At 38.6% G+C, this 9,608-nt stretch overlaps 1 long non-coding RNA gene across 1 annotated transcript; it reads right to left on the bottom strand.

The window, feature by feature from the left end:
* Window positions 1–3,718: 3,718 nt before the first annotated feature.
* Window positions 3,719–9,602, bottom strand: LOC116657553. The gene is made up of 4 exons (XR_004312679.1): window positions 9,529–9,602; window positions 8,239–8,349; window positions 5,825–5,911; window positions 3,719–4,577 (listed from the first exon to the last, which is right to left on the bottom strand). It is a non-coding gene; the product is annotated as an uncharacterized LOC116657553 (long non-coding RNA).
* Between the last annotated feature and the right edge of the window lie 6 nt (window positions 9,603–9,608).

The raw sequence follows: 9,608 nt of genomic DNA, 5'->3' as shown, positions 1-9,608 counted from the left end.
GCCTACCTACAAACACTATTTTAAAAATCAAGGAAATAATGCTATCACAAAAATAAAATAATAATTTTCCAGCAACTGAACACAAAGGCATGGAATATTGCAATCTAACTGATAATTCAAAATAGCTGTTATGAAGAAATCCAATGAGCTACAAGAAAGCTCAGAAAGACAATTCAATGAACGCAGGAATAAAATTAATAAACAGAAGGAGTTCTTTACCAAAAAGACTGAAATGATTTAAAAAAAAAAAAAAAAAAGAACCAAACAAATTCTGGAGCTGAAGAATGCAGTGGAGAGCAACGGTGACAGGACAGACCAGATGGAAAAGAATAAGGTACTTGGAGGATACGAATATAGAAATAATTCAGTTAGAAGAAAGAGAACTAAAATTTTTATAAAGTGGAGAAACCCTACAAAAGCTACTTGATTCAATCAGAAAGACAAATATAAGAATAACTGGTGTACCAGGAGGAGACAGGAAGAAGGGGATAGAAAGCTTGTTTGAAGAAATAAAAGCTGGGAGGCAGGGGTACAGCTCAGTGGTATAACTCAGCATGCACACAGTCCTGGGGTCAATTCCCTAGTACCTCCATTAAAAAAAAAAAAAAAAGCAAGAAAAGCTGAGAACTTTCCAAATCTGGGGAAGGACTTGGACATACAAGTCTATGAAGCTAATAGGAAACCCTATTATCTCAATGCAAAAAGACCTCTCCAAGACCTATTAAAATGAAAACTGTCAAAAATCAATGACAAAGAAAGAATCTTAAAGGCAGCCAGGGAAAAAAAAAGAAAGTAACCTAGAGAGGAATCCCCATCAGGCTCAGCTGATTTCTCAGCGAAAACTCTACAGGGCAGGAGAGAGAAGAACGACACATTCAAAGTACTGGAAGATAAAAACTTCTAGCCAAGAATACATTATCCCGCAAAGTTATCCTTCAGACACAAAGAGAAATAAAGTCTTTTCCAGACAAACAAAAGCTGAAGAGTTCACCACCCCTAGGTCTGTCTTGATAGATGCTAAAAGGAGTTCTTCGAGTTATGCTAATCAGAGAGTGAAGACACTACATAACACTCTGGTAAAGGTGAAAATAGAGCCAGAAATAGAAGACTATTATGGATCTTAAGTTAAGGAACTTAACTTTTAGTACCCAAAACTAATGTAATCACAATTGTCTTCTAAATGTGGAAGACAGACAGAAGAGTTGGAGTCCGGGAGATGTTAGAAAATGCTACACTGCTGGTTTTGAGGATGGAAGAAAAGCCAGGAACCAACGAATGCAGGTGTCTACTGGAGAGCCAAATAGGAAAGAGATGCAGTCTCTCCCGGAACATCCAGAACATACCCAGTCCTACAGACACATTTTTCTCTTAGCCTAGTAAGATGCATTTCAGGTTACTAACTTCTAGAACTGTAAAAGCATGTATTTGATGTTTTAAGCAACTATTACAGTAATTTGTTATAGTAGTAGAGGGAATTGAATACAGACATCTGTGCAATAAAATTTTGTCTTACAGAACTGAATTTAAGCTCTCCACTCATTTATGTAGTTTCCTTTGGGTAAAGCATTTTGTGTTGAAATTCTACATTAATAGAAAAAAGGAAAATTAAAGTCAGTTTAGAGATATTTGGCCCCATGAGCTGGTACAGAGAATTTCCCATTGCCTGACAGTTGATGTTCTGACTTTGAGGCCTTTGAGGGCCATTAAGACAGGCAAAGTAATTGATTATAATGTTGTCACTCATTCTCCTGCAAGTTTTGTCCAAATCATTTCTACATTGTTAACTCAGAGTTCATCCTTTTTATTTCTTTCCTCTCCTACTTTCTTTCAAGGCTTCTTTCACCCCAACAGATGGGTCTATACATGAGCCCGTGCGTGTTCATATACATGTGTGCTTATTTGAAAGAAAGATGTATACAAACTCACACACGTATAAATACATACATTCCTTACTCTTGAACGCTTTCTTTGAACTCAACAAAGGAATTCCACATCTCATTTATTCCTCACAACATCTGTCTGAAGTGATTATTATTTTATTTATTATGCTAAATATCTGCAGTTTATTTTGCGTCATTATACTCTAATAAATTAATTAAAAGGAAAAAGTGAAATGATGCCGGACTCACTTTACGATCTTGACCACAGGTAACTGAGTCGCACTGAACAGATGTGTGGTAAATGCCTTCTAACTGGGAAAAAGGAAACTGTTATTTATGGCTCTATGTGCAAAGGAGTCCAATTAAAGCAACTCCCATTCTAAAAGCTCATTTTCTTGTAAACAAGATTAACCTGTTTGATCTTATCTGGGTTTAAGACAGACAACACTACAGCAATACACAGGTTCCTGGGTGAGTCTTAGAAACACAATGCAAGACTGACAGCAAATTACAGACTCATGAGAGCTCAAAACAACTCCCCACCACTGCATCTCATTCAACAAAACATCACGTTCAACCATTTTATTTTCACATTTCGCATGCAGCCATAGCTAAAGATACAACCATCAAAGTGAATTTAATGAAGGGCAATCATAATAATCTACTGCTTATTTTCGTCTTTTGTTTGAAGTATTTTGATTACTTTGTCATTCAAGTTTTTACCAGGTAACTGTATTAAAAATGACTACGTTGATATTCCTTCCCAAGTACTCAGGAGAGCTTGCAAGAACATGCGTGTTTCTGAAGAGAAACTGCTGACCCTGAATCATACGACTAGGCAGGAATTCAGGTTCTGTGATGAGTCAGTTTTGATTATAAAACTAAAAAAATTCCTTTCTATATAGGAGATATCTAATGGATGATATTATCCATTCACTGTCTCTCTAGTGTTTATGATAAAATTTAGAAAAGAATGAGATATTTTATTTGAAACAATGGAAAAAGTCATATTTGTAGCATCGTTTTAAGTTTTCAAGCAGAAACAGTCAGAAAATTCAGTGAGAAAACATGAAACATGCTAACTCTTCATCCCAATGAATAAATTCCGTTACTCAATGACATTGGTATCTATACTTCAGTGAGGAGACATACAGCTTGAAAATAAATTTAATGTATAGACATACAAAGTCTATTTTTAGATTTTCTTCATGATATTAAATGTTATCTCTGATTCTAAGGCTATATTAAGTCAATCTATTTATTCACATTTCTGTTTCTGTGTAGACACCATTAGAAGAAATGTATTTGATAATCAGTTATGTCAGTGACAACGGCAGGCAATGTGGACTAGAGCCTGAAAAAGAGTACAGGATCTTAATAAGGAGAATAAAAGGCAATGACAATAAACTAGTGTGTTAAAGTCTACGCTGTCAAGAAGGTCAGTTAAGGTAGTTATATACATAGGAATGACAGACACAAAAGTGAAAACCTGTGGTCTCAGATTGTCCTCTCCTATAAAATTATAGAAATGGCATAGTTACAAAGTTTAGTTTTTCCCACTGCAGTGGCAAAACTCACCATCATTCTTCTAGTAAAAGTAAAGGCATATTACATGCGGTAATATTTGTCATTTGAAAAGAAATTATTCTTAAGAAATAATTGTTGAGGGGGGAGATAATTAGGTTTGTGTATTTATTTATTTATTAATGGAGGTACTGGGGATTGAACCCAGGACCTCATGCATGCTATGCTAGGCATGCACTCTACCATTCTGCTATACCCTTCCTCCCTCAGAATGGCCGTCATTTAAAATCTACAAATAATAAGTGCCAAAGAGAGTGTAGAGAAGAAGGAACCCTTCTACACTGTTGATGATGAGCAGGCAAACTGGTGCAGCCAGTATGGAAAACAGTATGGAGGTTCCTTAAAAAACTAAAAATAGAGTTACCATATGATCCAGCAATCCCACTCCTGTACATGTATCCAGAGAAAACTCTAACTCGAAAAGATACAAGCACTCCAATGGTCATAGCGGCATTATTTACACTAGGAGATTTTCTGGGGTAAATGGATACCCTGCAACAGAAAGAGCCTGAGTAAAGACCCTGAGGAAGGAGATTGATACCCAAGACTCCAAATGGGGCCAGTGTGATGAGGGAAAGCAAGAAGGAATGGGATGAAAAATGTCAAAGAATGTTGGGAAACAAGATGGCTTCCTTGCTACAGCTGAAGCTTCAAGATACAGGCAGTCCCTCATTCACAAGTTGTTCCTTGCACTTCATTAATTTTGTTTGCAAGGAATGATGTCGAGTAGTAACAATCCTCTTATTTCCATCTGTTGGTTAACATTCTGGCATCTATATTAGGGTCACATTTTGGAGTATATGAGCTGGGTACCACTGTACTGTGAACTGCTAATGCCCTACAAAATATAAGTGCACATGTACGATCAACACACAACACACATACACACACTGAGTGCATTATGACTTTATGACTTCCCGGGGCCATGTTACTGTCAGGATCTTCTCATCACAGCCATGACAATTAGGAAATAATTGATCCAAGGGAAGCTGTCAACATCAGATTATTTTTACCCTAAAGAATATAGAAATAGCAACCAACCAAGTTCCAGCTGGTAAGCCTCCCGTGGACATGAAAACATGGGATTCCATATTCGTATGACCATTTTGTGTCCTGTATTTTAAGGAAACATAAAAAGCATTTCAAAAACAGGGAGAGGGGAAAGTTAATAGACATGTGTGGGAAAAAGAGATCTAAAATGCTCAGGAGATTCTTGAGAGACAATGATGGGGAGAAAGCTTCCTTGGTTCTGGCAGCATTCCAACCCCAGTTATATCCCCTCAATGCCCAGAATAACTAATAAAGCAGCAAAAACCAACCTGTCCTCAAGGGAAGGAGTATCTTACAATTTTAATACACCTTCTTGGTTGAACGTTCCACTAGAAAAATCAGCAAAGGGAATATACCCTCAATTTACAACACAAAATTACAACAAACAACAATAATGGGGATTTTTAAAAGATGAAATGATAAAAAGACTTTCTAAGTGACGTTAAATGTAAAACTTTCAGAATCAGGCAACCATGTTTTAAGTATCAGATCTATCACATGTTAACTGTTTGTCTATGGAGAGCCAACTGAATTATTCCAAATGTTAAAATCTTTACTCAAATGGTGGGGATAGTGGTATCTATGCCCTTAGGTAGTCAACAGATTTAGTCAATATATGCAAAAAGTTTAGCATAGTTCCTTCCTCTGGATGACGATGGTGGTGACATGAGGCCAGATTTTTTATTCTATCTCTCAAATGTCTCCATTGCTTCCCACGACCAGGTAATAAAATAATTGTACAGTAAAGCTCTTTAGCACACCCGTTTTTCATATTAAATACCAATTTTTCATGTGAATTTTCAACATGCGATATACTATTGTGAAACATTTTATCTCAAGAACTGCTATTGCAAAGTTATATCGACTTCTTTTGGTCTGGGATTTCTAATCAATACAGACATGCTCAAATATACTCTATATTAAACATATTTTTTTTAAATGCCTTTAGTTCACCGCAGAGGCTTCCAAACCTAATACTCTATTTTGCTACTCCTCTTAACTGCAAAACTCTTCAGACATAATTTTACTGGAACCACTTTACGCCTTCGATTGCTTCTTTATTCCCATCCCAGAGGACTTGCATTCCCATCATTTAATGGTAACCATGATTCTTGTATTTCTGAGTCCAAAGGACACTTCTCCTTTTAACATACTAAATAAGTTAATTATAAATTCATCAGTCTACCTAGCAAACAATCTCATGGCTCTGGGCTAGGCTGGTTCTTCTCTCAGTTGATCTCAGGTAAAAATTCTCCACTTCCCATCTCTCTGAACCTTTCCCGAAGAACCTACTGAGCTCTCAGACTCACCTGGATGGGGTCTTTGAGAGGAAGGTCCCTGTGTCGAAGTCTGAATTCCTCTCTGGATGGTTGATGATGGAGACTGAGGCGCTCTCTCTTATAGAGAGGACGGCAGAAAGGAGTGAAACATTAGCTTCTGAGCCAGATTTAGGAATCTAAAAGCAACAACCATGTCCTCTCCCATTCAAGGTTGCACATGCTGAGGAACTGCAGCACAGAAGATATTTACAGCTTCTCATGTCTGCTCATTAGGCACTGTTTTTAGTATTTATTAGTCTACTTCTGAGCACATCATTTCCTACAGGACACTGATCTGGCCCAAGGGGAAAATCTCCTGCTGATTGTATATTCCCAACAGACCAGATCAGAAGTCAGGGGACTCCAGTTTTTATTACTTTTCCTCCAGGAACTCCCCTGCCTTCCAAAGGTCTAACTTCCTGGCACCTTCTCCCAATCTCAAGTTAATGTATTCTCCAAGTCTAAGACTGAGGGTCCTGTGTTAAGTAGGTGTCATGGGCCTTTAAAGTATTGATCTGTGTCAGGGGAACAGCTCCTGATAGCTCTAGAAAATTATACCTCCTCAATGAGGATAAGGGGTGTTTTCCTTGGACAGAAACAAGGGGTACTATAACTGTTAGCTTCATGATTCTTTTGACAAATCAATTAGGAGCTTTATGCTTTTAACACAAATTAGTAACTGTCACTTAGAAATTATAAGATATAATTGGATCTTTTTATGCATCATGAACTGAACTTAGATTTTTATATGGATTGTCTCATCTAATTTTACTAAAGTCCATTCTCTGAGGTCCCTACTATTATGAATATCATTCTATATTTGCAGAAACTGGGCTTAGAAGGGTGAAGTAATCTGCCCAAAATTATTAAATGACTAAAGGATGAGATTTGATTGGAACTCCATCAAGATAGTTACAGTTCTCATGCTTGAAGTCAGTAGTTCCCGACCAGGGGTGACTTTGCCTGTAGGGACACTTAGCATTTTCTGGAGAAATCTTCAGTTGTCACAACTGGGAAAATGCCACACATTGGGTTGAGGCAAGTTTGCTGCTCAACATCCTACGATGCACAGGGCATTCCCACCACAAAGGATTGTCCAAGACAAAAGTCAACAGAGTGAGAAATACTATTCTAGACCCAAAGTTCTCCAACATTAATGTGTATTTGAATCACTTGGGATCTTGTCCAAATGCAGATTCTGATTCAGCAGATCTAGGCTGGGCCGAGAGAGTTTGCATTTGAAACTAGTTCCCAGTTGATACTGATGCTGCAGGTCCTGGTCTGTGGACCACTCTGAATAATTTGTTAACCATATATAGGTGGGCCCATTTAAAGAACTGTTTTCCATTGGTTTCTATGTCTATCTTTACACTAAAACCACCATGTCTTGATTACTGTACCTTTTGAGTAAGTTTTGAAGTCAGGTAGTGTAAGACCTCCTTTTGTTCTCTTTCCAAACCCTTTTGGCTCTTGTAGGTTCTTTGAATTACTATGTAAATGTTACATAATTGTCAATTCCTATCAAAACAATCCTTACAGGAATTTTAATTTGGATTTCACTGCATCACCAGGTCAGTTTAGGCAAACTTGACTTCTTAACCATGCTGAATCTTCCCATTCATTCACATGATGCAATAAGCAGAATTATGAGATAGCTTCATGATTTCTGTTCCTAGTATGCACACCCTGAATACATCTCCTCTTAGTGTGGACTGGTGGATTAACTCTCATGAGTAGGATATATTTTATTAAAAATAAAGGAATTTTGCATATACAATTCAAGTCTCAATTCAGTTTCCTTTGACTTAATCGAAAGGGAGTTTATACTGGCTTGGTCTGACCTAATCAGGTGAGCCCCTACCAAAGAAAGAAATTCAACTATGGGAGAGATTTTATTTCTGGTCTTTAAACAGTAAGCTGTTACACTGCAAAAGAAATGCCTCGGCAGGTCAGGCTGCTATAATAAAAATATCATAAACTGGAGACTTATCCACAAATGATATTTATTTCTCACAGTTCTGGAGGCTGAAAATCTGAGCTCATTCTACCAGTAAGGTCTGAGTCTGATGAAGGCTCTCTTCCAGGCTGCAGGTGGCTGATTTTTCCTTGTGTACTCACATAGTAGAAAAAGAACAAGCAAGATCTCTGGACTCTTCTCATAATGGCACTAATCCCATTTATGAGGGCCCCACCCATGACCTAGTTATCTCCCAAAATTCCCACCCCCCAAATACCATCACATTTCAACATATGAATTTGGGGAGGGACAAAAAGCTTCTGTCCATAATGTCACATGACTAGAACCTGAGGACAGCCTCTAAGATCTGAGAGAGAGCTTCATCTATAGCCAGCAAGACAAATATGTCTCAAGCTTATAAATACAAGGATATAAATTCTGTCCACACCTGAATGAGGAAGAGGATCCTGAAATCTGGAGTCCAACACAGCAAGGCCATCATCTTGACATTAGCATTGTGAGACCCTGGACCGAGAAATCAGTCACATCTACTTTAGATCTGCAGAGAGGAAAGATAAGAAAAAGAAGATAAGAAAATGATGATAGCAAAATGGTGGGCTAGAATGTCCCAACACTTGTCTCTCCTACAAAAACAATAAACAAGTTGATTAAAATAACAGTGGGAAAGCTCTGGACTACAATAAAGAGAAAGCAAAATTTTGTACAGTTCAAAAATCAAGGCTAAATAAGGAAGCACAGAAAGCATTTTACCTATGTCACCCCATTCCTCAGTCCAGAGTCATTTGGCACCAATACAGATCCTCTTGGAGGGATTTCACCCAAGGGAAGAGGGGAACGGGAGGATCCTAGAAATCCTTGTCAATACCGTGGTTATCTGCAGCTTCTGCAACCAAAAGTCTTCATCTTCCCAGCTGATGGAGCCGTCCACAGACTCCACTGCTGTATCTCCTGCCCAGGGCTAAAGATATCACTGCAGGCAGACAGTTGGGACTACCTAGTAAAGTTGAACATCTTCATAACCTATGATCTAGAGATTCCAATGGAATCTGTACAGCCTAGAAACACTCTTTCACATGTGATTTATTTGCAGTAAAGAATGGTTATGGTGGCATTGTTCAGTACAGGTAAAAATTGGAAAAATGCAAATGTCTATCAACAATGAATAATATTCCATTCATACCATGAAATGCTATATAGTAGTGAAAAAATTTTAACTTTCTTTATATTGAAGAATAGTTCAGGCGTACAACATAGTCATTCGATATTTTTATTCATTATATTCCATTAAAAGTTATCATAAAATACTGGCTATATTCCCTGTGCTGTACATTATATCCTTGTATCTTATTTTATACCTAGCAATTTGTACCTCTTAATCCACTTGTCCTATCTTGTCCCTCCCCACAGGTAACCACTAATTTGTTCTCTGTATTTATGAGTCTGTTTCTGTTTTGTTATATTCATTTGTTTCATTTATTTTTATTTTTATTTTTCCTACAATGCACCCCAGTCCCCCGCCGAACCTCCCGCCGCATCCCTACAGGCAGCCCCTTCCTCTCACCATCACCACCACCACCAGTCTGGCACCACCACCCTCCCGCGCTTAGAGGCAGGAGACCTGGCGTCTGGGGCCACCGCTCCGCGCGGTCCCGCCCCGTCCCCCCGTCCCCACCCGGCTGTGCTCCCTTGTCCTGCCCCGCATGGACTCGACCCTTACCTGCAGGAGACTCACTTCGAGGGCCCGCCGCCGCCGCCACCGCCACGGCCGCCCTCTCACGCCGCCCAGGCCGGGGCTTG

Source organism: Camelus ferus, chromosome 18, assembly GCF_009834535.1.
Source record: "Camelus ferus isolate YT-003-E chromosome 18, BCGSAC_Cfer_1.0, whole genome shotgun sequence".
NCBI classification, from domain to species: domain Eukaryota; kingdom Metazoa; phylum Chordata; class Mammalia; order Artiodactyla; family Camelidae; genus Camelus; species Camelus ferus.
Note: the sequence above shows the minus strand (reverse complement) of the source record. Positions and strands in the feature narration are given on the sequence as shown.